This window comes from Enhydra lutris, unplaced genomic scaffold (assembly GCF_002288905.1).
Source record: "Enhydra lutris kenyoni isolate GAN:26980312 unplaced genomic scaffold, ASM228890v2 scaffoldscaffold3, whole genome shotgun sequence".
Classification (NCBI taxonomy): Eukaryota; Metazoa; Chordata; class Mammalia; order Carnivora; family Mustelidae; genus Enhydra; species Enhydra lutris.
In genome coordinates this window covers 17,212,037-17,239,339 of record NW_019154087.1, presented here as the reverse complement: position 1 = coordinate 17,239,339, position 27,303 = coordinate 17,212,037, and the positions used below count along the sequence as shown (strand labels likewise).

Sequence of the window (27,303 nt, the reverse complement as noted above, 5' to 3'; positions counted from 1 at the left end):
AGCACATGAACAGGAGCTGAGGAAGCACACTCGAGAAGTCATTTCTGAATGCAGCTCAAGATCTGCACATACTGAACTAACACTGGTATTCCATGGTCCCCGCCTTCATTCCTCGGGTATTTACTGATGGTTCCCTCCCTGCCCAACTTAAAAATAGACAGGAATGATGTTAATAGCCGAGCGTTATTGAGGATTTACCCTGTGCCAGTCCCTATGCTAAGGGTTTTACCTCCTTCCTGTTTTCTCTCATAATTACCCCATGGAATAGATATATTAGTGTCATTTTAAACATGGAGAAATGAAGGCATAAAGAAATGAAACGGTGGTCTCATCACTAATAATATGCTTTTGAAATCTGTACTCTGCTCCATAAGTGTCATATTAGCTCCTGACACCTCCCAACGCCCCCGTATAGCAGGAGATCCTTGTTATTAATGTTCCCAGCCTCTCTTCCACTTGTCCATAAAGACTCTGGAGGGAAAAGAAAAGTGTGGAGATTTTCTTTCCTAGGTTTTCCCAACTTTTAACCCAGGAATGGAGTCAGACACTGTAAATGCCAGGATTCTAGGCGTCCACAGAAATGCATGCTATACAGATGCAAGAAGCTTGGTTTCTCAGGAAATAAAAATAGCTTCTAATAAAATGTACTGAAAAGTAATTACATAGGGGTAGTAAATATTGGGCCATCTGATAGGAGAAACCTGCTTCTGAAAGAATAGCTTCTCCGTCTCCCTCCCCTTGAAGAGATTTCCGCTGCCTAGAGCTGCCCTGAAGGAAATCCAACACAGAGAAGAAAGGACATTTCTGTTCTACACCCTCCCCATTCTTTTGATGCTCTTCCCAAACCTGCTGCCCTGTGTACCCTCATGGCTGCTTTACTACCAGCTGGTGAAGAGGAAGCTATTCCTAGCGCCACGGATTTAGGAGGCAGTAGCCAGATGAACCCTGGACTGGGCAGTCAGTTTGGTTTGGTAAAAGGAAACAGCTCAAGAGAAACAAAGGAATGGGACACTCAATCGTTCTGCTGAGAAACACTATGCAACAGCTGTGAGATAAATCTTGGAAGACAGAGAAAAAGAGAGAGAGAAAAGAGGCAAGAATGGAAAGAAGGAATGACAGAGAGAGAGAATTGATTTTACTTTGAAAGACCTGCAAATTCTGAAGTTATATAAACTCTACTTGGTTCTGTAATATGAATATCAAAACGCTGCACATAAGCTCCTTAGGCTTATGCTAAAGTGACTGTGTTCTCTTTATTTTCATGGCCACCGAATGTAACAGCTTACACGTTAAGAAGCTATGCTTTTCTGATTATACTGTAACTGGGAATAGGAATGGAAATTATTTTCTCTGGAGTCTGGTCTGAGACAGCATCTTATTCTCAAAGAAATCAGCATATAGTTGAAGCACTGGCATTCAGCCTTGGCCATGATATGCTATAATTCTGTTTATGGCACTGCCTTATCCAACTCTGCACACATTTGGGAGGAGGAATTGGAGAGTAAAAGAAAATAAATGAGGGTTTCTGGGTGTGAAGAAACAAATGTAAAGAGAGGGAAAGGAAATACAGATCCTAAAAGTTAAAGGTTTATAAGCAAGGCATTAACTACCCCGAACAGTAAAGTTCTAAAGAGCCATACTTGCTTCTTAGTCCTATGGCTTTTTCTAGAATGCTTCCAGTGGCGGAGAGTTCAATTTCTCACCAGACAGCTCATTTTGTTTCTGAAGAGTTTGCTAATAGAAGGTTCTTATTTGGATTGATCCAGGTTTGACTCGTCTGGAATCTTAATAAATGCAGACTCTCTTCTACGTTCCAGTTCTTTTAATACGCGAAGACAGCTACCATGTTTCTGAGTCATCTCAGTGATTTCAGCCAGTCCTTGCTCTCTGCACTTGCCAGAGCTCCTTGGCACGAGGTTCAGTTTGTCAGCGTCCCTCTTAAAATCTAGCACTTTAAATTGAACATAATACTCCAGATGCGGTATGAACAGTGAGAAATTCAATGGGATACACGTATTAGGACTCACATGAGCTTATTTGGCAGCTCGCCACAGTGCTGGCACATGGTGAGTATGCAGGCAGCTGAAGCCCAAGATGATTTTTTTTCATGTATACTTTCCTTAAGCCAGGTTTCCTGTGTTTTGTAGAAGAACAGTTTAATTTGTGGGTCTACAGAGAATTTTCCATTTCTGGATACTTTCTCTCATTCTTCCTGCCATTTAGGGACCCAGCGGATACTTGATTTTGTCGTCCAACACTTCAGTTATTCCTCCCAAATTAATTTTGACAACATATGTCTTCATGAGAATCACATGTTAAAGATTTTGAGGGGACAACACTAACTCAGATCAAAGCCTTAGAAAGTGTTACTGGAGACCTGCCCTCAGGTTAACTTTGGTTTTTTATTACTCAATCCACATTGAATGGCTCAAATTTTTACTTGTCAATCTAATTTTTTTTTTAAAGATTTATTTATTTGACAGAGAGAGATCACAAGTAGACAGAGAGGCAGGCAGAGAGAGGGAGGGAAGCAGGCCCCCTGCCAAGCAGAGAGCCCGATGCGGGACTCGATCCCAGGACCCTGAGATCATGACCTGAGCCGAAGGCAGCGGCTTAACCCACTGAGCCACCCAGGCGCCCCGTCAATCTAATTTTTTTTAATTAAAAAGGATCATCTTTTCCATAAGCTTTGTTGAAACTAAAATTTAGTTTCCACTGATACTGACATGCATGCCAAAAGAAAAGTAAATGATATTTTGGGGACATAATTTCTTCCTCAATGAATCTAAAATAGATTCTATTGATCACTGATTCCTTTACTAACTTGCTCAATTACAATCATTTCCTAGTCAAGTAGAATTTTTTTTTATCATGGCACTATAACCAAGTAATCAGTCTTGTTTTTTTTATAATCTAGACTTTTTTTGTCGCTGAGATCCTACACATCTTCAATATTCTGATACCTTCTCTTTTCAGGAGTCTGCTGTGGCTGCTTTTCAATTTTTTCATACATATGTAAATGTTTAAAATATGGAATGTAATTTCATCCACTGTGGATTCTCAAATCAGCTGACTTTTCTTATAGTCTGAACCCAGGTAAACAAGAGTTTCAGGAAGAGGATAAACCACCAAATGAGGTAGTGCTGAAAGCAATCACTAGAGGGCATTAGAGAGCTGAGAAATAGGGATCTGAGTGCGTGACACTTGCTTAAAAGGACCAAGAGACCTACAGGTTGGAGATGGCCCGCCCTCTGTAGGAAAGGTAAATCTTTTAGGCTATCCAAAAATTGCAGTTTAGATATGGTTCACATAAGAACTGGGCTAGAACTGGGACATGACCAGTTGGGAGACACAGCAATGACAACATTTTTGGGAGACACAGCAATGACAACATTTTTAGGAAGTCTGATACCAGTGTCAAAAAATATATTTGACACCAGGAATCTTGGTGCCACAGTTGAAGTCTGTATTGAAAACTAAGATCAAAATAGTACAGATTCAGCAATGATACCTACAATTTATTGACCACTATATCATCTAGCAATAACCAACAACATCTCTCATTCTTGGAACAACCTTTGGAAAGTAACAGCATCCGAGCTTTAGACAAAGGATACCAGGGATTAAGAAACTGAAGTATCAGACATGGGATCTAGAGTGAGGCCTGCTGAGCTCTGAAACTTGTGTTCTCTATGCTGAAAGACTGTACAGTCTCCTGATTAAGGAAATTGGAGCACTACTACCCAAGGGCTGGATGGGCTATCTGAGCGCTGTGCCCAGTACAAGAAGGACGGAGCTGACTTTGCCAAGTGGCGCTGTGTGCTGAAGATTGGGGAACACACCCCCTCAGCCCTTGCCATCATGGAAAATGCCAATGTTCTGACCCGTTATGCCAGCATCTGCCAGCAGAATGGCATCGTGCCCATCGTGGAGCCTGAGATCCTCCTGGATGGGGACCACGACTTGAAATGCTGTCAGTATGTAACCGAGAAGGTGCTGGCTGCCGTGTATAAGGCTCTGAGTGACCACCACATCTACCTGGAAGGCACTCTGCTGAAGCCCAACATGGTAACCCCAGGCCATGCCTGCACCCAGAAATACTCTCATGAGGAGATTGCCATGGCAACCGTCACAGCACTGCGCCGCACAGTGCCCCCTGCTGTCACTGGGATCACCTTCCTGTCTGGAGGCCAGAGTGAGGACGAGGCATCCATCAACCTCAACGCCATCAACAAGTGCCCCCTGCTGAAGCCGTGGGCCCTGACCTTCTCCTATGGCCGAGCGCTTCAGGCTTCTGCCCTGAAGGCCTGGGGTGGGAAGAAGGAGAACCTGAAGGCTGCCCAGGAGGAGTACATCAAGCGAGCCCTGGCCAACAGCCTTGCCTGTCAAGAAAAGTACACCCCATGTGGTCAGGCCGGGGCTGCAGCCAGCGAGTCCCTCTTCATCTCTAGCCATGCCTACTAAGCGGAGGTGTCCTAAGGCTACCCCCTCAACACTCCAGCCCCTGCCCCCTCCACCCTCACTCTTGAAGATGGGGGCCTCAGTGGGGCTCCAGGCTGCTCTTTCCCATCACTTTGCCTCCCACGTGACATTGGTGTGTGGTGTTGTCTGTCTATGCTAACTCCATTGCTCTTTCCAGCCCACTGCCAATAAACAACTATTTAAGGGGGAAAAAAAAATTTTTTTTTTTTTTTGCAGATCAATGCTGTTTATTTTTATATACACATCATACTCCATAAATACTTTATTAACAAAGCTCAGTTTATAGAAATATGTTAAGTGCAACCTTGTGATTATTAACACATGTACAGCTGTACACTGCAAAACAATTTCAAATAAAAAAGAACTACCTATATGCCCCAAATCCCATCCAAACCCTGTCAATGTTTTTATATATTACATAATATTTACAGGAAAGATTCTAATATCACCAAGAGGCTACTTTCTAGATTATTAAATGCTTACAAGTTACTGTAACCAATTAGTTACTGTAACTAATACTCATACAGTATATTGAAATGACAAGTCATACATAAAAGTCACTACCCAGTAATGGTTTCTAATTTTTTAGAATAAATCCCCTAGTTAAGACTGCTTGCAACTACCAGCACAGCTTCAGAAAAATATGACCAAATACTAGATTCTTTGTCTTACCATAAACCTAATAACATTGATATTAATATACTGAATTCTCTTTCCTAATCTATGTAGTAAGGTCCTTGAAAATAGTTTTTTAAATATCATATGAGCATTAGCAATCCTTGTAAACAATTGATTTATACATTTCATAAGACAATGCTACTCTGTACTGGGTGGTCATCAGTAAGAAAACAAAATGGGACCCTTTGAGTCTGGGTGAAATTTTAGAGCCTAATTTTTTTCCAAATAATTCTTACTTGAAACTGGTTTGGTTACAAAGAAGAAAAAAAAATTGTAACTTCTAGCAGTTACTCACTTTGCCTACCTTATTAAGCAAACATTAAAATGAACTGATAGTATAAAAAACAATGAATATTCATGATGCTCTTAAAGTACGTTGTACTTCTTTTTAAAACATTCCACTAATACGGATTTAACTGAATAACAAACTAATAAAACTCCAAATGAGAGAAAAACTGGGTAAGTATAGATTTCCAGGAAGCATTAAAATCCTATAGGAACTTTGCAGCTCAAAGTACTTTATACTTAATCAGGTTATATAATACATTGTCCAAATTATTTTTCTAATTTATCAAAATTATCAGAATTAGTTAGACTTGTTCAATAGCTAATTTAAAGATGCTGCAAGGAAAGTATTTACTTGCTATGAAGGATTAATTTCACCGAAGGTAATTTTAGGATTTCCCCTTTATTGTAAATATCAATAATATAGATATCTTTGGAGATAATCATTTTCCCTCATAATTTTCAGTTGTCAAACTTAAAACTTTTATTTTACCAATGGGAATGAGAAATTTATTTTTTATTTTTTATTTTTATTTTTTTGCCACTAGGAAACAAAGGGTGTTTTATTCCTTTCTGTGGCTGAGAGGGTAAGTCACAACACGGAGAACAGCAGTCCCGGTCACGGTGGCGCCGGTCGGTTAGTTTCCACAAGAACACGATGGATGGGATGGGGTCTGGCCGGACTCTCCGTTCTCTATGACCTTCAACCTCTCGCTGTCGCCTCCGCTGCAGGGCTGTGAGCGCCTGCTCAGTCTGTCTCTAACCTGCAGCTGGCCTGCTGCACCTGCCTCTCTAACCAGGGAAGGCGGGGCAAAGGGTGCGGGAGCCGTCGCTTCCTCCCTGCCAACAGCACGGGGGCAGAGAACCCTGCTCTCCCGGCTGCCCCTCCCCAGAGTGCTGGCCCCAACAGAATGGGTCCCCTTGGCCCTCGCCTCCCGGAGACCTCATTCAGGGACGGAGTCTGAGTCCAGAAGAGCTGGGCTATAGCTGGGAGTCTCAGAAGCAGGGAAGACGGGGGAGAGAAGCAGGTTTCCAGAGTCCATGGGGTTATTGCTGAGAAAATATGCAAGGGGCACATTGCCCAAGGAGTAGAGTAGAAGCTCCGGGTCCGGGATCCCGGGCTGCTCTGCCACGGGGCCAGGCAGAGGAGGATTCCGTGCCGGAAGCCCCAAGAGGAAATGACCACAGTCGGACCACAGCATGGTAGAAGCTGTGACAATCGGCCATCTCTCTTAGAATCTTTGGGGAGCAGACACATCTCATTTGTCTCACGCTACTATTTGCTGGTAATTGTACTTCATCAATCCCTCAGTTTGAAGTTCATTCTGCTTTTTAAAAAGGATGTAAACAAAACACATTCTCTTATTACATTCTATTTTCTTTAAAGTCTTGAGATGAACATAAACTTTCATAAAGACAACATATGGCTCTTTGGTTTAGTACAATGGAGCTAAGACAAATGTAATGCAATGAGAATTCTCAATAATAATTTTAATTTCAAATAGGACCTGCACCTTTTGACCCCAAATACCAGCCCTACATATGTGGTACCAGATCAACCTAATGGAAATGCTAACTCATTAATTAAGGAAGAAAATATTTTAAAGGATAAAAAAAGATTTTCAATTTAGTATCTATAAAAATCAAAAGAAGTGATCACTGGTAGGACAAGAAAAGAATTTTAGAAGTGCTGAATGTTAAATAACTTAGATGGAAGTGAGATAAAGTGCTCTAGGGTAAAAAGGATCAAAAAAGTAGCAGGAGTAATGATAAAGTCATTTATATCAAAGATGCATGACATAAGTTTGAATAAAATTGTTTCAAGAAATGTGAGATTCAAAAGGCAATATTTCTATGTATATTAGAATATATTCTAGAATGAGGTATAGGTCTAAGTAGTGAGTGTGACTCTTTATAGCTTTATTGTTTTGGGTTTCTAATGGTTTTCTCAGACAAGAAGTAATTAAAATAATATATTATCACCAAGATCTATTTTAGGTTTTCTGAAGGGATGGATGTCTACTGGTTTCTTGGAGTCACTGACATCTCATTAGATCTGTGAAAATATCCATTACATATGTGAATGTATAGAAATCTATTAGCCATGGCCCCCCCTCCTGTTTGCCTCCCTCCTTCCTGGTATATGTAAAATATTCTTTGCAATAACACAGAATTTTCACTGAAATTAATAATGTTTCCATAATAGCTTTCTCTGATCTTAAAATATATAATTTGTAAGGAGTGTGAAATAGAACAAAATTTTAGGGTTATGTGCTTGTTTATGTTTTCATTCTTTACGAAAATACAGCTTTTAAATACTTGTAAAAGAAAATAAATGAAATGTTTATTTCAAATTCTGCCTCAGACAAAATACCTAAGAAGCACTGCTTCCAAAAACTAAATATTTTCCCTTATTTCATTTAAAGTTAAACAGAGATTGTACTTTAGAAGTCCACATCTATCTCCTTTAACTCTCACTGCACAAACTGTTCCCAGGACAAAGACTTCCAAAGTCACTGTAGGCATTTTTTGATGTATGGGTATTGCCAATAGGTGGGAATTTATCTCATAGCAGTGAGACAAATGAAGCCAGATCACACTGGGCAGCGATCCACCAAAGGCCCACTTGCTGAAAATAGAGCCATGCCTTTTACATTTGCACTGTTTCCAAAAAGGTCTATGGATCTTCAACCCCCAAGCCCCAGGAGCCAGATATCTGGAACCTCTTAGAAAGGATTTTCAATTTGTTCTAATGCAGTAATGCTTCCCCTTTGCTATTCTGTGCACATTTATCTGTTTTGTGTTATTTTGGTCCCATTCTTTACCCCTACAAACAGAGCTGTGTTCTTTTTTATTCCTCCTCTCAATTTCTTGACTGTTGTCTTTAGCATATGTGAGCACACAGCATCTGCTTCTGAGTCTATGCCATCTGGATGAAATTAATTATTGGAGAAATCTGAGGAAAGGGAGATCAAGGTACTTTTAACACAGGAAGGAGATAATGGAAGGATGGAAGTGAAAACCAGAGACATTCATTGTCAGGAACACACTAAACCACCTCTCAAAGTTTTGGCGGATGTGTGCAGCGACACTGCATACATCTAGCTTGAGCAACTGGCAGATACACTGTATTTCCCTCCCCCTTGCCCAAATTCTCATCAATGTCCATCAAAGTAATAGGCAGACTGGTAATTATTTACACATTAACTCAACCAATTAACCAACTTCTTTTAGGTCCTAAATCTGCATGGACTCATGGTAATCTAAATGATTACATAATTAAACAGAAAACTCAGGAAAAAAAAAATCAACAGAATTACTTGGAAGCCCAGGTTCAGTGCCATCCTTTGGGAGTTGTGTCATAGTTTTTATTATAACAGAGAGTACAAGGATGCAATCTGTTTGGTGTTTTCAAACACCAAATTCATATGGGTACAACTTGATAAATACAAAGAAAATAATAATGACTAACATCTGTATAATGCTTTCTGTTCTGTATGTTGCTTTGCTTATCCTTCATAAGCACTAGAATCCTCATTGATAGATAAGGCAACTAAGGCTTAAGAAGCTAAGATGAGGATCATTATGATCACACAGCAAAAGATAATGTTTTAAGCCATAACTTTTGATTCCAAAAATGAGGGTTGTTTTTTTTTTTAAATTCTAAATCCAGCCTAAATTCTGCTGTGGTGTGCTGCCTGTCTCTAAAACATTTTAACAAATTCTTCATTGTAAGAACAATAATGTTGTGATTAAACTTTTTAATGTTACTTTTGGAAAAAGATGTCTTTTAGTATCTTTTAATGGTAGGGGCTATGGATTAATAAAATTTGTGCAAATATTTCTGAGCCATTTACTATGGAAACAGAATTTTTAAACTAAAAATCGGGAAATACTATTGAAAGTGTTTAAATATTTTAATTTGGATCCACTTGTGACCAAATATATTTTTTTCTATGTATTGAAATTTGCAGTTTGGGTAGACTGCAGCTATAGAGAAGCCCTAGAACCTCAATGAGGGGTCCTCATGGTTACTGACATGTGCTCTACACAAATGGGCCAACAATTAGGAGCAACGTAATACCTCAGAAGAAAGAGCACCGATTTAAAACAAAATGTGCTAAGAACAGAAAGCTTCAAGTCACACTAAATTTGATCACCTTTGATAAAGTTCCTGTCCCTATTATCAGTGTTTCTAGACTAAAGATAAAGGATATACATTTATTCAGAATAGGGAAGAACAGATAGCCATGTCTTTAATTATAAAATGTAATTGCTATAGCAGTTTGATGTTAAGCATGTTTGAGCTCACACTTAAAAAACAAAACAAAACAAAAAAAACAGAATCCTGAAATGTTTCTATAGTATAAACATTCCAGGAAAGTTGAAGACAATTATCTCAAATTTTAAGCAAATATATTCACTCTAATTTGGGGCCAAATGTAAAAACGTTTGATTGAAATAAGGAATAGTTTTATAAAGTTCTGAGCAGCTAAAATAAGAATGCTCTTCTTTAAACATTTGCAAATGGCAATTCAGTTATTTTAAGAAAAACAAAGAATGCAATTAACAAGTCTGTTTCTTTATAGATTTTGATCTTGTCCAGAGGCCAAAATAAATGTCTCTTCAGTCATCATCAAACCTCTGCTGGTTTCCCTCCGTGAAAGGTCCAAAATGACCTAGATAGCTGCCTTTTTACGACAATGCCATAATGCTACCAAATTCTTCCACTAGGGCGCGGGCATCAGGGACAAAGCCCCACACTCACTAGCTGGCCAATGTTAAGGTGAATAAGCCACGGAGGCTCCTGCAGCCTGTGATGACCCGCGGTGGTGCTCCCTGCTTCTGAACACTTGGGCTGGGCTCCAGCCAGGAGTGGGAAAGCCTGCCATGGAAGCATGGGGAGTCACACTGCATTTGTGCAGGTGTGTGAGTTCACATTTTACAGTAGAGTTTGACAGTCAAAATTTACTTCTGTGGACCCGCTCCACTCGAACTAGTTCAAAATTCCAAGTGGCTCTAAGTAAGGAAAACAAATTCCATTCTCTCCTGGGAGATACACTATTCTTTATTCTGGGAGGCTATAGCCCTCTGTGTCATACAGCCTGACCGAAGTACTTAGAGCTACAAAAAATAATTCTGAAATATAAATTAAATCATGCCATACTTCTGTGCAAAACCTTTCAGCGGCATCTCCTCACCCTTAGGTTAAGTTTCAAAATCTTTACCACAGGCTGCAAGACAGAATCTGTCTCTGTTCTCATTTCCGTCCATGCTCTGTTCATTCATTGCACACTTCTCAAACATGCCAATGCAGCTTCAATCCCAACACCTTTGCCACTGCTGCTTCCTTAGCCTAGCCCACTTGGACATAACCTTTTGCTTAATTTCATTAAGGTTGCAAATGTCTCCTCCTCACAGATACCTTTCTTTGGTGCCTTATAGAAATAGGGCAATTCCTTTTATTCTCTTTTTCCTTAAGTTACCTTATCTTTCTTCATAGTATCTGACACTTCTTGGCATTGTATCATCATTTTAGTAATGTATTAGGTACGAAAGTACCATTTTCATAGGTTAAGATAGACCCAAATATTCAGGAACTTAATTTAGCAGATATACATATAACCTGTTTATTTTCACTGGTATATTTTTCCTCTACATGAAAATATTTCATGTAAATCCACTTCTACTAGAAGAATGCAATGCTGGTTGGATTCGTGTGTTCTATTTTGTCTTTTCTATTCTACCCTGTTTAAGTTGAGAGATTATCTAGTGTCACAAAATTTTTGTGTGCGTGTCACATATAAACTATAATATAAATATATCTTTATACACCATTATATAATTTATGAAAACTACTTTGTAAACATTTACTTCACATCAGGCTCTCATTACATGTGTGATCCAGTCATGATGACACAGAAAACACTCCACGAAAACAAAAGGTCAAGGAAATGAAGGCTAAGGAATGAACTAAGGCATTTATAAGTTCTGAAAATGGTAGCTTAAAATTTTATTTATTTATTTGACAGGGAGAGAGAGAGAGAGCACAAGCAGGCAGAACAGCAGGCAGAGGGAGAGGGAGAAGCAGGCTCCCTGCAAAGTAAGGAGCCCGACATGGGGCTTAATCCCAGGACCCTGGGATCATGACGTGAGCTGAAGGCAGAGGCTTAACCAACTAAGCCACCCAGGAGCCCTGAAAATGATAGCTTGGAAGTATTCTAATTCCATTGAATATGAAGAAGGATAGAAGAAGCTTAACTGGAATTCACAACTGGTTACAAAGGAAAACTTACCTGCCTGTGTGGGTGAAAATAACCATGAGTTTTTTAAAGAAGGCTTTAGAATTTTCTTCTGTAGAATTTTTTCTTTTTAATGAGAATTTTCCCTTGTGGGGATTGTTCAGCTATCACGTACCTCCAGCCTAACATAAGCAAATGGACTATATCCAAAACTACTAAAGAAGGAAATAAAACTTACTATCTAGTTATTTGAGGTAATAACATATCTTACTTATAAGAAGACAGAAGATAATTCAACCTCTGCTTATTATATCCTATTTTAATTGGAAAATTAATATATTGGGGAATATAGCAAATAATTTATGTTATTTAATTTCTATTTACATAATAATTTATAATAAGTAAGATTAGTGGGTTTTATTCAGGAAGGACAAAACAATTTTATAACTTTAAAAGATTTTATTTGAAATTTATGGTAGAGGTATAGGATAACTATTTCTCAACAGGATATATGAATGATCAAACCTGAATAGATATAAAATGTCTAAAAAAATATACAGCACATATTTATACCTCTTTGACAACTGTACCCAAATGGTAGCTGTTTGGTTTGCAGTTGGATCATTTCTTTTTCCCTTTCTCTTCCCTTTGTCTTTATATCTCCAGTTGACTTGACATAAGCTACACTCTCACTAGCTGTAACCAAGATGCAAACGAGAACCAAGTATTCATTGAACTCCATCTCTTTACCAAGACTGGATAATTTGTAGATGGAAAAACTTAACAAAAAGACTTGTATGTAAATATAATAATTTTTCAAACCAGCCCTGGAGAAGTTAAATATTCATTCAAGCAATATGCCCAAGCTGAAAAATAATTATAATATAGTATTTGATTTCTTTGTCTAAAAATATGAGGATAGTATTGAGGATACAGCTTGTACTGATTTTGAAAGAAAGTGAGGCAAAGCCTTCTTTATGAAAACATATATTTAGAATAAAAAATTAGGATCCAAATTATTCATAATAATAAAGGCGCCTCCTCTTCTTACAGGGTGTGGTTAATATATTATTCCCTTAGAACATAAAGAAATACTTATTAGTCATTTGACAGAAAAAATAAAGAGAAAGGGATCTAGGACATTAAGAAATACTATAAATATGCTAGAATCAGTGGGAACACACATTCACTTAATAAATATTTATTAACCATTTGCTATATGCCATGTAATCCTACAAGGTGAATTTAAATATCTGAGACAAGGCCTATGCCTTTGAAGAGCTCAGCGTACAATGGAGAATATGGCAATGAGTGCTACAATCCTGGTAAGTATAAATAAAATCTATGAATTTAAAAAAGGGAAACTCATCTATAGGAATAACTGAAGGAAGTAAAATTTGAGTTCTGAAGGATAAATCACATATAAACTGAGAAAGGAGTAAAGAACACCTCAATAGGAACAGCCTGTGGAAAGACAAAAGAGGCATGTAAAAGAGGTAAGTTCACAAAATGAAAAGTTCACATGATCAGACAATTCCAGGGGCTTATGGGAGGGAAAATGGTGAAAAGAAGAGACTGGTGGCAGTGGACCATTTCATAGGCGATTGTAGTTGTATGGGCAAGATGAACCTACGTAATGATATATGTTATCATAAATTAGAGAATCATTTTACTTTAGAACAATTACTGTTTTTAGTAATTGTGGGCAGCTCATAAATATGAAATGTTTTGAGGTAAGGCTAGGTTTGGGGAGGAGGGTCTTGAGGAAGATTCATTACATAATAAGTTAATAGCAATGAAGTCTTCAGTGTGATGTCTGATGCCTTGGGATGGTGACAGTTCTTTTATATTCAGTTCTCCAAAAGGTATTATCACCATTTCATTTACATATCTTTTTTTATTTTGTATTTTTAAAATTTTATTTTTTTATTTGAGAGAGAGAAAATGAGCAGGGGAAAGTGACATAAGGAGAGGGAGCAGACTCCCTGCTGAGTAGGGAACCTGATACAGTCTGGATCCCAGGATCCTTGGTGCCCCCATTCCAGTGTCCTTGGATCCAGCACCTCATGGAGCCCGGCATCCCACATCACGCTTCTGCTCTGCATGGAGCCTGTTTCTCCCTCTGCCTGCCGCTCCTTCTGCTTGTGCTCTCTCTCTCTGATGGATAAACAAAATCTTAAAAAAATCTTAAGGAGCGCAGTCAAAGCGCCTGACTTTTGGTTTTGGCTCAAATCATGATCTCAGGGTTGTGAGATGGAGCCCAGGATTGGGCTCTGTACTCTGTGTGGAGTGCACTTGAGACTTTTCTCTCCCTCTGCTCCTCGCAGCCCTCAAATGAATAAATAAATCTTTTTTTTTTTTAAGTTAATTTCAGATACCTCTCCGGAGAATGCAAATACAAAAACGAATCCTTCATAAGTACAAAACTAATAAGCAATAAGTTCTACTGGAGAATTTTAAATCTAAAATTAAGTGGATTCATCATTTATTTGAGAATAGTAATGGATCTTTAAAGTTCTTCTGCAACAAATATAACTTTTAACTTCCTTGAGAAGGGAAATTTTAACTCAAACTCTCCAGGACAGAATGCTAAAAAAAATAAAACACAACCACTCCAAACCTTCTCTCTACCGTTGAGCACACCACTATAATCACAAATCCACAATATGTGTTTCATAGTTCATGGCCACCGATTTGTTTGTAGATTGAACACAATGGTTTGCTTCTTTTGTGTTTCTTAAAAAAACAGTAACTTACAAGAGAGACCTCAAATCACATACGTGAGAGAAAAAACTTAAAAGTCAGGTAGAATTTCATCTGCTAGGCTTATATCTTTTAATTTTATGAGGTAATGGAAGTCTTAAAACTTTTATGAATAAATAACACATCAGTCAAGCACACAGATCTCCTAAGACATCCTTTCTGGATAACATCTTCTAACTTAGCACTCAGTGATTACCATTCTATGGTCCATGCTAAGGTGCTCAAGGAAAACAACTCCTTATTGAGTGAAATATACAAGTGCAGCGAATCTTTTTAAATTTGCATGTTGTTTTGGGAACCTTTTTAAAAGGAACTGTAAGCCAGCATATGGAAAGTTATAAATGTGGCCCAAGTCTGCCTGGAATCTAATTAGAGATGCCTTCCAGCTGTTGCCACTGCCTGGAGCCTGTACTTCCTCTTACTCGCTCCTTCCAAAATACCATGGAAAAGAAACTGAACAACAGCACTCCTGATGCAACTTGGACTCAGTGAGGTGGTTCAGTGAAAAAAGAGATGACAAATCAGCCACCTTATTGAATACCCTGTACCGAAAGCATTGCTCTGTGAAAACCCAGTCTAATTAGGGAGAGAGTTACAGCGCCAAAATTAGGGTTAAATAAAAAATTATGTGCATAACCGGTAGTACAATATTATCAATGTTATGACTAAAGATAAAATGTGGTCTAAGGTTTCCCTATGTGTACAGAAATTAAGAAATCCATTAGTAATTTTTCTATTTGTACCGTGTTCCCTAAACCAGACACCTGTGATAATTATAGATGGTCTGTAAACCATTTACTCTGACAAATATCAGGCCCCTACATCACAGATTTTATATATTTTTGCTCTATGGATTTTAACCTGAATATCTCATTGGTAGCTGTAACATATATACAAATGCATGCATAACAGTGCTTAAGGTGAGGAGGGTTTGGAGTAAGGCAGACAGACATTGATCTGGATCTTCAAGGATAAGTAAGACTGAAATAGGCAAGAGAAGAGGGCAATTGTGATAAAAATGTACCACTTCCAGTTTTTTAAAGATTTACTTTCCCCTAAATCCCCTTTTATTTTCTGCTATACCTTCACCCACATCCTCAACCACATGTCTCACTATCTTGAAAATACCCTCTCTTTGAACCTAATACTTTTTAAATCACCAGAATATTTCTCTCTTGCCTTTGTTTCAAAGTCAAACTTCTCTCACAAATTACACCACTCTCTTATTCCTATTCCACCAGCCCTTTTAGTAACCTCTCCAAAATCAAAGCCATTTGTGGTTTTAGTTTTTTTGGGGGGGGGAGGGGAATGATAAAAAATGATGTCTTTCCTCTTAAAATAGCAACTTAAAAGCACTATAAATTTTTTAAAATAATAACTAGAACTGTCTAAAAAGAACATTTCTTTCCAGGCAAATGTTAAATTAAGTAATGTGCCTGAAATTGCTGTAGACATCTTTCTGAGTGGTTCACACAGCACATAAACCTCATAAGCCAACAGCACAATGTGGGGGAAAATAATTTCTGTTCACCCTCAATCCAGTGTTCTGTTCTGTTAACAGCTTTACTTCTAAATATACATAACATTTCCTGTAAAAAATCTTCTGTTTAATATTTCAAATGCACAGACTAGTTCTGATCTAGTGAAGGGATTCTCTAATATTGAATCATTCTGTCCAAACATGAGTCAGAGTTATAAAGCTTTCTGAGACAGTTAGCTATTAAAATGTTAGGGACATATGTGAACCTGTGAACAATTTCACAGTCTCAAAGGAGACAGAATTTTTAGCTTTTATGAAAGATCAGAGTAAGAGGGAAGTAAGATTTTACTGTTTTCATGTCTTAGTTTTTCTGAATTTCAACATTTACTAGAGGAACCTCAGTTTGCTATAATTTTTTTATATAGGATTTACAATGATCATGTGTAGCATTTAAACAAAAATTTTACAGACATGTGCTATGTTTTAGTTTATATTTATTTACCATGATATTTTTAGACCACTTGGCAACTACAATGGGATGGCAATGTGTGGGATTAATTATTTCACAGAATGTGTTTATATGGTTGCATATTATCAAAAGGCATTTGGTTTCTGGAAGCAGAATGCAAATATAAAGACAAGCAGCACAGTTTAAAGTCAGAATATTTGACCCCTTGCATTTTGATTAATGTCTACTCTGATTAATGTTATATGATCTACCAGCCACCCAAACAGACCTTTCCTGAAAGTCTTGTAGCTTCCCTTCTTTCTTTTCAAGCTATGTTCTTTTGGGGATTCAGCACTATCCATTCTAATATGGATTATCTCTTGAAGTTTTGCTCTTTTTTCCATCCTTATTACTATGTCTTTCCAACTTCTCATTTCTCATTTTTGCAATTTCCCACTGATTTCGTTACTACAGAATTACAGACATAATAACGAGGCAGTAGAGTCATAGTAGGCATTTCATAGACTATGCATAGAAGGAGGACAAACTTTAAGTACTAGTTCTCAATAACTGTTCTTCAACACGCTTACCTATAACTTAGTAATTAAATAATAGCGTCCTGGTACTCTCTATTGGGCTACTGAAATGGCATTTGCAGACAAGAAAAGAAAAACACCTTGAAAGTCTGATATTACTTGGAAAGTCTTCTCTATCCTACAGATATTGTTGCTTCATTATTATTTTCCTTGTACTTCCATGTTCCCTAGTTTGGATATGAAAGGCTTTCATACCCCTGCACTATAGCCTCACAAAATACCTTAAGATTATTGGTAATTACTAACTGTCTTGTCTTTAAAAACTATGATCAATTCTTTAAAAGCATCATGACAAACATCATAATTTATAAAAACAAACAAACACAAAACTACGTAGTAATCAAAACACTGACTTATACAAGATGGATTGAGAGGTAGTGTTATGTTGCTGCTACTGTGTCGTTATTTGTACATTTTGTAACTAAATGCCTATATTCTCTATTCTTTTTTTTTTTTTAAGATTTTATTCATTCACTTGTTAGAGAGAGAGAGAGAGAGCGAGCGCTCAGGCAGGCACAGTGGCAGCAGAGGCAGAGGGAGAAGCAAGCTCCCTGCTGAGCAAGGAGCCTGATGTGGGACTCGATCCCAGGACGCTGGGATCATGACTGAGCTGAAGGCAGCCACTTAACCAACTGAGCCACCCAGGCGTCCCTATTCTCTATTCTTGAGAATGACTGAATTGTCCACAAAGTACTCATTTGTAGCATTAAGTCAGTCACGTATCTTTCTTGACCTCTTGGGAAATAACTCCCAGAGTAGATAAAATAGGCCTGAATATCTCAAACCATGACCCAGGAACCCTGGAGATTGGGCAGAGGGGCTCTGAGCCTGCCTTCGAAGGAAGGGGTTGAGGCTAGGAAACTGCCAGGCTCTCTACTCTCATCTGTTTTATATATCGAGCTTTTCCATCACTTGAATAAAAAGTTCCACCACAGAAAAAGAGTTTGTAAGTCACAGAACAAGTTTCAAGTCCAACAAGGATATAAATCAATTTACATGTGGCAGACAAACCTGTGAATTGGCCAGCTCCTTGAGGTCAAAAGGAAGACCTGGGACAAAGCAGGGACTGTGTGGATCCTATGTAGACTACTGGAGGTGTGAGGCTACAGCCCTGATTCCAGGCCCAGAAAAGCCAGGAAAGTCCTCAGCAATGAGAAGTGAGGCAACTCCTACAGGACAGGACAACATGGCTTCACTGAAGTTTCCCATAAATATTTCAAATAAGGGAATTTTTGAGGAGAAATTTCAGATTGTAAAAGACTCTTGAGATTCAGTGTTCTTTAAGAAATAATTTTAAAAATTTCTCTTGGCTCAGTATGAAATTTTTTACAGTGCTTATCCTTTAAAATCCAAGAAAGGGAAAGTGAGGGCTCACTGTTAGGTCAAATGGAGGGTGGACCTCTCAATCTTTTTTTTTTTTAAGATTTTATTTATTTATTTCACAGAGATCACAAGCAGGCAGAGAAGCAGGCAGAGAGAGAGGAGGAAGCAGGCTCCCCGCTGAGCAGAGAGCCCGATGCCACCGGATCCCAGGACCCTGAGATCATGACCTGAGCCAAGGGCAGAGGCTTTAACCCACTGAGCCACCCAGGCGCCCCTGGACCTTTCAATCTTAATACTAGGGGCTAACCAAGGTGAATGAACGTACTGAAACAAACATTTATCTCACTAAAGCTTATCTCTGTAGCTGCACAGCTGCTAACTCTTTGCCCCAGAAAACAACACAGAAGCCAGCATACAACTTACTCAGGGTGGTTCATAAGTTATTTAGAGAAGAATTTTATTAACTCAGAGAAAAAAAAGAATAGATTGGCAACATGGAAAACTTTTTTAAAATGACTTTTCTAAAAATGAAACAGTTGTTCTATTTTTAACTATTTGTAAACTAGGAGACAAAAGGAGCACACCTCAAATTAAAAAAAAAAAAAATTCTTACCAGAAATAAATCCTTAAAAGTCATAACTCCATAAATGCAGGTGAAGATTCAACCACCAAGTGCCACTCAGACAACTTTGGCCTTGACATTAATCCAAGGGAAAAAAAATGAGAAACATGAGTGTGTGCACGTGTGTGTGTGTTTATGGTGTATACACCTGACATTTAATCTGTTTGAAGTAGCAGCATTTTCAGTGTAATGGCAATAGAGAGGAGCGTCCAGTTTTTACAATGGCTGTGCTTGTTGGTTTCCTTTCTTCAGCAAACATCTGAGCAACTCTCATACCAGTAATGTGTTCTGTACTAATAATGGTAGGGTTTGTGTCTTCAAATCTGAGGTGGGAAAGTGATGGGAATGGCGGCTTCACCTAGTTAATGCCATTCTGGGCAACTTTGGGGCCAAAGGAGGTCCTGCTGCTGTTCTTGTCTTGACAGAGCCACCTCCTCCACATTCCCTTGTACTGCTTTATCTTTCCTTTGAAATGTTAGTAAGTGGCTGACCTAGAATTCAAATGCAGATCTTCTAACTCCACCTGCTCTGCCCTTCTGCAGACCTACTGCTAAATGAAAAAATGAGTATGTTCTGGCACTCCTTCATATTGTCAAAACTCAGAGTCAGGCAAAGGAGAAGGGAGAAACAAAGGCTCTCATTTATTGGTGGGCTTTGAAGTGTAAAATATAATTGCTGAAGGCATTCCTGTAATTTGTAATCAGTAGTGACTTCACCTGCTTGAGTGAGCCCATTTTTTTTTTCTGCTAACAGTGAAATGAATGACCTTAAAGTTGTCCTCGACTCCTCTTTTTTCTCCCAAACTATCTGTACTCCATGAAAATATTTTATCTGCTCTACCTGTGGAGATTCTGTATACTCAGAATCTACTGCTTTCCATCACCCTTCTCCACAGCCTGTCATTTCCCCACACAGGATAATGGATAATCTCTGTACCAGGGCTTCCTGTTACAAACCTTAAACTTACTTCTACAATCTATCCTCAACACCAAAGCAATTCAGTTAAAACTAAGTTAGGTCATGTCATGCCTCTGCTCCAAGCCTTCCATGGCTTCCATTTTGCTCACAGTCCCTATCCTGCCCAGGCCTGCACTGCACTACAGAATCTGGCTCCTTTAATGACCTGGGCCCCACCTCCTCTAACGGTCCCCTATTCTCCCTCTGATCAGTCTAGCTAGATGGGCTTCTTAAACCCACTGAGCCACCCAGGTGCCCCAACTAGATGGGCTTCTTAATGGCACTTGAACATACCAAAGGTGCTCCTACCACAGGGCCTATGCCTATACCTCTGCCCTTCTGTCTGTCCAGAGCACCAACATAACAAGACTCCCTCTTTTACTTTTTTTTTTTTTAAAGATTTTATTTACTTAATTGACAGACAAAGATCACAAGTAGGCAGAGAGGCAGGCAGAGAGAGAGAGAGGAGGAAGCAGGCTCCCTGACAAGCAGAGAGCCCGATGCGGGACTCAATTCCAGGACCCTGAGATCATGACCTGAGCCGAAGGCAGAGGCTTAACCCATTAGCCACCCAGGCGCCCCCCTCTTTTACTTTCTTAATGAGGCCTTCCATGACCTCTACAACAGTGCCCTCTTAACTCCCATACACTTTCCTGTCGTGTTTTCCTTCACAGAGCATAGCGTTCTCTAGCACACTATGTATTTCACTTCTTTGTATCTATCTCCTTGTACTAAAATATAAAAGTCATGAGAACAGGGATTTTTGTAGATTTGTGTTAACTGATACATCTCCCAGTGCCTGGAATGGTATCTGGCAAAGAGTAGGTACTCAGTATTGAATGAATGAATGCTGAATGAATCTTGGCGAAATAAAAACAAGAAGCCCAATTAAATCAAGGGTAATTACCTCCAGAACCATTAACTGATAACGGAAAGCTTCATGAAGGTTTACACGAGTGTGACAAACTAGTCAATGTGTAGTCTTCTCCTTTATAAGAACTTCTAAGGGTATGCATTTAACCTTGGGAGACTCCTTTGTAAGACTGAGAAATATTAACTTTCACCTTCCTCATGATTTGTGGTGAGGCTTAACATTGGTCTTATAAAATAAAAAAAACTCTCTATTTTAAATTATGTGTTTATTTTATTATTTTGGCATCTGTGATCACTCAGAGCCACATCAGAAAAGAGATCTGAGAAGTTCTATTGTTAAAACCAAATCACTGGATTATTTTAGCAAATTTCAGACTGTTGACCCAACTGACCTAATTTCATTTAAAGGTAAATGATGACAATGAATTCCTCAACTAATTCAAACCAGCTAGAACACTTTAAAAAAAATCAGGAAATGTCTGAACTCATCCTGAAACTGATGCAAACTAGATCAAATTCTTAATATATTGATTTAAACAAGACCTCAAAATAAATGTCCATTTTCTCCAAGTTGGCATTGTGATAGAAAGGTTCTAAAAGAGAACAATGTGCTAAAATATCTATATCTCCTAGCACCTTTAATTTCGCGATTTAGTTCTCAGAAATTTGGTTGCTTTTGCTCTTGAGCCAATTGCTTTGCCCAAAATAGGAATCTTTTTTATCATTCATTTTGTGGGAGAGCTGAAAGCACATTAATAGAGAAGCTGTCTCTTCCAGGAGCCAGATCCACGTAACCTGAAACAAGTCTTCAACTACAGAGGATATAAAGAAAACTGCACGAATTAACTACACTTGCTACTTGGATGGCATTTAAATTAAACAGTCTTATGCATATACTGGCTGTTAAATGGTGGGAAAAGAAAAAAGAAAGAAGATGGTAATAAACGGTCATGGAGTCTTAGAGACCAAAATTGTATTCCAGTGTAACTCCGCACTCACTGTGGTATCCAGACCAGCAGCTTCATTATCACCAGGCTGTTTACTGGCAATGAGGAATCTCAGGCCCCACCCAGGACCTTCGGAAACAAAATTTCTGGGTGGGGCACAGAGGAATGAAGGCTTTAACAAGCTCTCCAGGTAATTATTAGGCATTGCACTATTATGTACGTCTTACAGTTCTAAATGTCTAATTGTTAATATTTAAGAGGTTAGGGTCGATAATACATATGAAATAAATCCTTACAACTTCCCAAAGTCAAATTTAAACAACATTTTATAGGAGGTAGGTCTCTATTACTTCAAATCATAGTAACAAAAATAGAGCTGGGATTATATTTTAAATCCCTTTGGACCATTTAAATTCTTTGTTTCATCTCAATATGAGAAAGTATAGTTTGATTAACAATTTAAGTATTACAAATTTTGAAAGGTAAATGAATAGCATCATCCTTAGATATGAAATAAGTAAATAAGAACTTATTCCAATTTCCCTAAATTGTATGAGAAAACCAGTTTGAAAATGAGTTTCTGCTTTTTAGAATAGCTATATCTATTTTAGCCTGTTGTGGCTTTACTTGAATAAGATGTTTATTAATTTCCATTCGAAAGAGTAGCTATGCAGCTATACTAAACCCATCTTATCAACCATCTGAGTAATGTCGTGGAACAATCACAGTGTTAGGGTTGGAATTCTAGCCTCATTACTTACTGTGGGATTTTGGCCAAGATATTTTACTTCTGTGAGCTTGATTTCTTCATATATAAAATGTGGGTAATAATAATTGCCCTTGAGTTATGAGGTCTATATACATATTGGAAGAAAGAGAGATATATACATAGACATATTAGAGAATATATATTATAGAATGATATACATGTATGTATATATATACACACACACATATATATATAATTTCTTAACACTTGTTAAATGCCAAATAAATGTTACATCTCTATTCCCAAGATTTTATCTTCAACTAAATCTTTTAGTTAGAAAAATTTATGATTAAATTATACTTCAGAGCATTGAAAGACAACCAAACTAGAACCAAAGCAAAAAAAGAAAAAAAGAAAACCAACCTGATTTCAAGTATTTGAGATTATATCTTCAAATATGTTAAAAATTATCTAAACTAACAAAACTTTATTTTTTTCCTATAGTGAGGGGAGGGGCAGAGGGAGACAGAATCTTAAGCATGCTCAATGCCCAGTGTGGAGCGCGATGTGGGGCTCAATCTCACGACCCTGAGATCATGACATGAACTGAAATCAAAGGTCTTACACTTAACCGACTGAGCCAGCCAAGTGCCCTAAACTAAAACATTTTAAATTTGATAAGTTCGATACATTCAGTTCACATACTTTTATTACAGCCTTATTCTGTGCAAAAACATGGTGTGTTCAAATACAGTCTTTAATCTTATTCTATTCAACCCTGAAGATAATTTTTTTTAAAGATTTTATTTATTTATTTGACAGAGATCACAAGTAGGCAGAGAGGCAGGCAGAGAGAGGAAGGGAAGCAGGCTCCCTGCTGAGCAGAGAGCCCAATGCGGGGCTGGATCCCAGGACCCTGGGATCATGACCTGAGCCAAAGGCAGAGGCTTAACCCACTGAGCCACCCAAGCACCCCAAGATAATTTTTTTTAAAGTCTGATAAAACAATTTAAAAATTCTAGAAGTCTTCAGATCCAAGATTATGACAAATCTTTTTATAAATTTCTAATAAATCACAAATTTATTAAAAATGTTAAAATTACAGATAATTTATAGTATACATTAACATTGTGCTATAGATTATTCATTACGATTTCTGTCAAAGGAATTTTGAAGTAAGGTAATGAGCCCATGATTGGCAGTTTGAGGAGATGAGAAATTTTGAAATAGTAGTTCTAAAGAATGCAACATATACTAAAGGAAGTTAAAAAAAATCACTGGGCATTTTTGAGTGCCTATTTTGGATTTGTGATCATGAATTTAATCCAATATTGATTGCCACTCATCTTCCTGCTGCAATGTACCTCTTGGCTGGACCTTATTGGAAAATGAATGCTGCCAAACCATGCTCACAAAGCCTGTGTGGATACTGTGCATAGAAGAATCCAGTAATCCCATAAGGTCCAGTTAGTTTCCTCAGCCTCTTTCTCATGTAGGTCTGATTCCCTTACCCTCTCAAATGACGTCTGAGAACAACCAAGTATTGAGAAAAGCACATTATATATCCTCAGCAAGGGGACAATGACCTAGTGATTATTTCTGGCTTGTCTTCCCTACGAGGCTCAGATGGTTAGTAGATTGGTGTTGGTGTTATGATAGTGATGTATTATTATTGATTCTGTTTGGTCAGTGGAAAGAATTCCTATCCATTGTCATAAAATTAAGGGATTGGGAAAAATTACATGTGATATCCCTTTGAATTCTAAGAGTTCTAGCACTGTGTTGGGGGTCATAATCATACCCAAGATAAGGTGTATAAAGCCTACAAAAGGTAAACCCAAAAGGTTCATGAGTATTGTCAGAGCTTTTGGTAAGGCTCTATACATCCCCAATTTGGAAAAAAAATTTAAAAGAGTACTTGAAACTTTGGAAAGATTTTTACTTTTCTGTTAAAAATAAATGCCCTGTAGAATTCAGTTATACCTAAAACCAGAATGTATTTATCTATTATATGCTGAGCAATACTCTATACGTTTTCACCAACGTGATCTGTTTTAATAGGATAACCAAACCAGAAAGTAATGGTCTGTTAGCTCCTATCCCTCTCATTTGATGAGACTCACCAGGCATGAGGTAACCTATCTAAGGTTTCACTGTAGGAGGGAACTGGTGTTTAGACCCAGGTCTTCCATCCTATGCCTACTGTCCTTCCCAGATAGCACACTGCTCCTCAAATAACTTCCACTTAACATGGTTGCTTTCTCTGAACATGATAAAGTTAAAATTATAGTTGAACAATTGCTTAAAGTTCTTACCAATCTGAATATTTGTGTCTACCTAACTCTATGAAATACAGTATCAAATCTCAGTTAATCAGCAATGGTGATTCAGTAAAATTATTGAAGAAATATTTATTGAGAGTCTGTTTATCAACAGTCATTATTTGTGGGATAGCTTTAAGTTGTCCAGCATGAAGATAATAACCAAGATGATTAAGATTTATATAAATAAATAAATTTATTTGTATGTGAGAGGTTTCTATTCTCTATGTTCCATGTACAGAATACCACTTAATCCTCACAATAAACCCTTTGATGTAGGTACTGTAATTATCATAGTCATTTTCCCATGAAAATGAGGCATATATAGCTTAAGTTACATGGCTGGTGTCCTTCCTTTTAAGAATCCTTCTTTTTAATCAGTAGGAATATTTGTGTGTTTTTTTTAAATAGACTATGTTGTAAGAAGTTTACAGTTCAGGGGCACCTTGATGGCTCAGTTGGTTAAGCATCTGACTCTTGGTTTCACCTCACAGGTTGTGATCTCAGGGTGGTGAGATCAAGCCCCACACTGGGCTCCATGCTCAGTGCAGAGTATGCTTGAGAGTCTCTGCCTCTCTCTCTCCCTTTGTCCCTCCCTGCTTAAATAAATAAATAAATACAATCTTTAAAAAGACAGAAGTTTACAGTTTAATGTATTGTTGTGCATTTTGGAATTGGAAGGAAATAGGTGCATAAATAATTACAAATATTATAAAGATATAAAGAGGACAGGCTGTAGGAAAAGAGAAGAATGCACTTGATTCTGCCTGTAGTAGGGTAAGAAAATGATCAAAGAAGGATTGGAGAAGAGAGGAAAGTAGTAGAGGATCTGGAGGGATGCAACAAATTGGAGAATTAAGGCTATTCTATCAAAGGGAAATCTGCTTAGATGGAAACAGGGGGGTTGGGAGACATAGCCCTTGTGGGAAAGTACAAGTACCTTGGCAGTGATAATCCAGAGAAGGTATAAATGGGAATGTGTTGGGAGACTGTACCAGAATTTTATCAGAAGCTATATTTTGAAGGTCCTTATATAGAAATCTTAGCAATAAGGCTTTAACCTATAGGTAATGGCAGTTTCTAAAAGATTTTAACCAGGGGGAGTGGTGTGATTTTGACCGTGTTGAATTTTACCCAGGTCCTAATATTAGAGGCAGATGCTGCAGGGAATATAGTCATTTAGAAGGTGACTGAAATAGTGGTCACAGAGCATATAATATTTCAATTCCCATGAAGCCACGAGCAATGTCTTAATTCAAAACAACTTATTAAGGAACTACTGAGCTGTAGACCCTGGAGTGAACTGGCATTCAAAGCTGAATGAGATATGTTAATGATATTCAGTAAAATTTTAAAGTTGTTTTTTTTTTAATTGCTTTTTTTTTTAATTTTATTTTTCATAAACATATAATATCTTTTTATCCCCAGGGGTACAGGTCTGTGAATCGCCAGGTTTACACACTTCACAGCACTCACCATAGCACATACCCTCCCCAATGTCCATAACCCCACCCCCCCAACCCCCCTCCCCCCATTAACCCTCAGTTTGTTTTGTGAGATTAAGAGTCACTTATGGTTTGTCTCCCTCCCAATCCCATCTTGTTTCATTTACTCTTCTCCTACCCCCTTAACCCCCCATGTTGCATCTCCTCTCCCTCATATCAGGGAGATCATATGATAGTTGTCTTTCTCCGATTGACTTATTTCGCTAAGCATGATACCCTCTAGTTCCATCCACGTCGTCGCAAATGGCAAGATTTCATTTCTTTTGATGGCTGCATAGTATTCCATTGTGTATATATACCACATCTTCTTTATCCATTCGTCTGTTGATGGACATCTAGGTTCTTTCCATAGTTTGGCTATTGTAGACATTGCTGCTATAAACATTCGGGTGCACGTGCCCCTTCGGATCACTACGTTTGTATCTTTAGGGTAAATACCCAGCAGTGCAATTGCTGGGTCATAGGGTAGTTCTATTTTCAACATTTTGAGGAACCTCCATGCTGTTTTCCAGAGTGGTTGCACCAGCTTGCATTCCCACCAACAGTGTAGGAGGGTTCCCCTTTCTCCGCATCCTCGCCAGCATCTGTCATTTCCTGACTTGTTAATTTTAGCCATTCTGACTGGTGTGAGGTGGTATCTCATTGTGGTTTTGATTTGTATTTCCCTGATGCCGAGTGATATGGAGCACTTTTTCATGTGTCTGTTGGCCATCTGGATGTCTTCTTTGCAGAAATGTCTGTTCATGTCCTCTGCCCATTTCTTGATTGGATTATTTGTTCTTTGGGTGTTGAGTTTGCTAAGTTCTTTATAGATTTGGGACACTAGCCCTTTATCCGATATGTCATTTGCAAATATCTTCTCCCATTCTGTCAGTTGTCTTTTGGTTTTGTTAACTGTTTCCTTTGCTGTGCAAAAGCTTTTGATCTTGATGAAATCCCAATAGTTCATTTTTGCCCTTGCTTCCCTTGCCTTTGGCGATGTTCCTAGGAAGATGTTGCTGCGGCTGAGGTCGAAGAGGTTGCTGCCTGTGTTCTCCTCAAGGATTTTGATGGATTCCTTTCTCACATTGAG

At 38.2% G+C, this 27,303-nt stretch overlaps 1 protein-coding gene and 1 pseudogene across 3 annotated transcripts in view; one reads left to right on the top strand and one right to left on the bottom strand.

The window, feature by feature from the left end:
• The window catches only part of LOC111153734 (arylsulfatase family member J), a 94,588-nt gene that overhangs the window by 53,809 nt on the left and 13,476 nt on the right, over positions 1-27,303 (bottom strand). The window lies entirely within an intron of this gene.
• On the top strand, positions 867-4,679 carry LOC111155757 (annotated as a pseudogene). The gene is made up of 2 exons (XR_002641157.1): positions 867-957; positions 3,725-4,679. The product of XR_002641157.1 is annotated as a fructose-bisphosphate aldolase A pseudogene (transcript).